The sequence below is a fragment of the Archocentrus centrarchus genome, chromosome 5 (assembly GCF_007364275.1).
Source record: "Archocentrus centrarchus isolate MPI-CPG fArcCen1 chromosome 5, fArcCen1, whole genome shotgun sequence".
NCBI lineage: Eukaryota > Metazoa > Chordata > Actinopteri > Cichliformes > Cichlidae > Archocentrus > Archocentrus centrarchus.
Genome location: NC_044350.1, coordinates 23,428,603 through 23,431,469, shown reverse-complemented (window position 1 = coordinate 23,431,469; position 2,867 = coordinate 23,428,603). Strand labels below are relative to the sequence as shown.

At 38.8% G+C, this 2,867-nt stretch overlaps 1 long non-coding RNA gene across 1 annotated transcript; it reads right to left on the bottom strand.

The window, feature by feature from the left end:
• Positions 1–660: 660 nt before the first annotated feature.
• Positions 661–1,992, bottom strand: LOC115780007 (uncharacterized). The gene is made up of 3 exons (XR_004019956.1): positions 1,814–1,992; positions 1,666–1,734; positions 661–1,027 (listed from the first exon to the last, which is right to left on the bottom strand). It is a non-coding gene; the product is annotated as an uncharacterized LOC115780007 (long non-coding RNA).
• Positions 1,993–2,867: the final 875 nt, after the last annotated feature.

Here is a 2,867-nt window from a genome sequence, read left to right as displayed (position 1 = left end):
GTGAAATATACAGTTGTGGTCAGAATTTTACATAGACTCATCATGGGCATGAATGTCATGGTAATTTTCAGCTTTTAATTACTTCTTTGAACTGTTCTTTTTCCAGGGTGGAATGATTGTACAGCATACATCTTTCATGACTTAAAAAAACAAGAATTGGGTGCACACTTTTAAATTTATTTTGGACTTTCTTCCATCCACACAGGATCAAAATTATACACACAGACTACGTAAAACATATACATACCCTCCTACTTATATTTGGTTAAATGTCCCTTGGAAAGTTGCACCTTGACAAGATACTTTTGGTAGCTATCAACAAGCTTCTGGCATAATTCTTACTGGATATTTCTTCTTGTCAGCATTTGTAGAGTTCATTTAAATTGGTTGGTTTCCTGTCATGGACCCAGCTTTTTCACAAAAAACAAAAACAAAAAACAGTTCAATAGGGCTGAAGTTGGGGCTGTGGTAAGGCCATTTCCTGAAGCTTAATGTTAGCCTGCTTTATCCATACCAAAACCAGTTTTGATGTGTGTTTGTGTAACCCCTGACTTATTAAGTACCTCAGAACAACTCAATTATCTTAGACCAGATGCTAGGTTCGGCAGGAGTACAATGGAATCAAGGTGAGTGCGAAATGAACTGGCTGGAGGCAGGAAATGAGCAAAAGACAGTTATTATTTTGAGCAAAAATGAAATAACAACACAACGTAATCAGAACAATAATAATAACAACAAGCCGGCATATCAAAATCAAAACACAGTCTTACTGAGCTCAGTATTTCAGCTTTGTCCTTTTGGTCGTTAGTCAAGTCAAAATATGTTTGTCTTTCAAGTTCAGCTCCTTTTTTCAGTCAGTGGTTTGTATTGTTACCACGTAGATGTTAACACAGAAGAGAAGAAGGGGACTCCTCGACCAATGTTCAGTTCTGCTCTGGGCATAGGCTCGCCATCTCCGTCCGGAGAGAATCCAAGGATGCGATCCAGCAATCCAATCCAACTTCTTAATCAGCAAATCAAACCTAGCCTACACACAATAATGATATTATTGCATACAGCTAAATAAAACCCAATTTCCTATCTTATTCTTACAGCTATAGCTTAGTCTTTTTTCTTCATTTCCCTTATTACCACAGTAATATTTTACATGCATGTTCTTCTTCAAAATCTTTGTAGTCATGAAATTATCTCCAACAACGCAAACAATAAATGAAATTATTTTTTAATCAATTAAATGATTGATTCTTAAATCATTTTTTAAGCTTTTGCAAACATGAAATGCAACTAATTTCTCACTCCTTGAATGAGCATGTAGTATACCTAACTCCAATATTCTCCTTAAGTCATCCTCTGTATCAGTTAAACCCTCTCTGGGCTACTGGGTTCACCATTACAAATGTTCTGCAACTTTTTCCTTATAACTCATAAAAAGATACATTTGCAATTAACAAACATTATATCCAACTGAAGAAATAAGTGCAAATAAAAGAAAAGAAAACTTAAAGTGCGTATTGTAAACTCAAACCATACTTGGTAAAACCATATCTTAACAGAAACAACATTTCCAGGGCTCTTAAGTAGAAAGGAATCTACCCGCGACTTAGCGTTAGCACAATGCTAATTTTAGCATGACGCTAGCTCCAACAAACACAGGGTCTCACTCACCAAGATGAGGTATCAATAAGGACACGGCGACGGTCAGCCACACGGCCTCTCTAGCTCGTGTTCCATCAACTTAACATAACAGATATTTCAGATTAGCTTCTGTAAATGCAATTACTTGTTGAGAATACTTTTCTGCATTAAAACTCACCAAGATGACTGATAAAGTTCAGCACAGCGGGTCTACGGCCTGCCACCTTCAGTTCAAAGTGCCGCATATAGCGAGACCGGAAGTAAGGTTAAAACGAGGGAATCACACTTCCTCTTTTCAAAATAAAAGTTTTTCAAAATAAAACAGTACAAGTGTATTGATATAAATAAAAGAAGAGAAAAGGGGACACTTTCTCTACTGGGTTACATTTGGGATCGTGGTCCTGTTGGAACACCCAATTGTGTCCAAGTTTGAACTGTCTAGATGCTGATTTGAGATAAGGTTGAAGAATTTGATACAGTGGACCATAAAATTTTAATCTCTCATCTGGAGCAGTGGGCGGGAATCAGGGGCACAGCACTGAGTTGGTTTCAGTCGTACTTGACAAGTAGGGGTTTCTGTGTCGGTCTTGGTGAGTTTGTGTCCTCCACTGCTCCCCTTGTGTGTGGGGTACCACAGGGCTCAATTCTAGGCCCGCTCCTTTTCTCTCTTTATCTGTTACCTCTGGGCCACATACTTAGAAAATCTGGTATTTCTTTTCACTGCTACGCAGATATTAGACAGATATATGTGCCTCTTGAAAGGAAGGACTCCTACTCAGTGGCACAATTGCTTAAATGCTTAGGCAACATTAAGGCATGGTTGGCTCTAAATTTCCTAAGTTTCAACAAGAAAAAAACAGCGGTGATGGTTTTTGGTAACAACTCTGTGACCCCTCTGGTAGATCTGGGCTCTCTGGCACAGTATCTCAAGTCAACAATCACAAACTTAGGAGTGAAAATAGATCCTGACATGAAGCTTGATAGCCTCATTAAGGCTGTGGTCAAGTCAAGCTTTTTTCACCTGAGGCAACTGGCCAAAATAAAGTCAATTCTCCAAAGGCGAGACTTTGAAACAGTAATCCACACCTTTGTTACCACTCAACTGGATTACTGTAATGCACTTTATATGGGGCTTAGCAGGTCCGCTATTGCTCACCTTCAACTGGTGCAGAATGCTGATGGGTGGCTTTTAACTGGTGCCTGCAAACATCAGCACATTTCACCTATTTTAG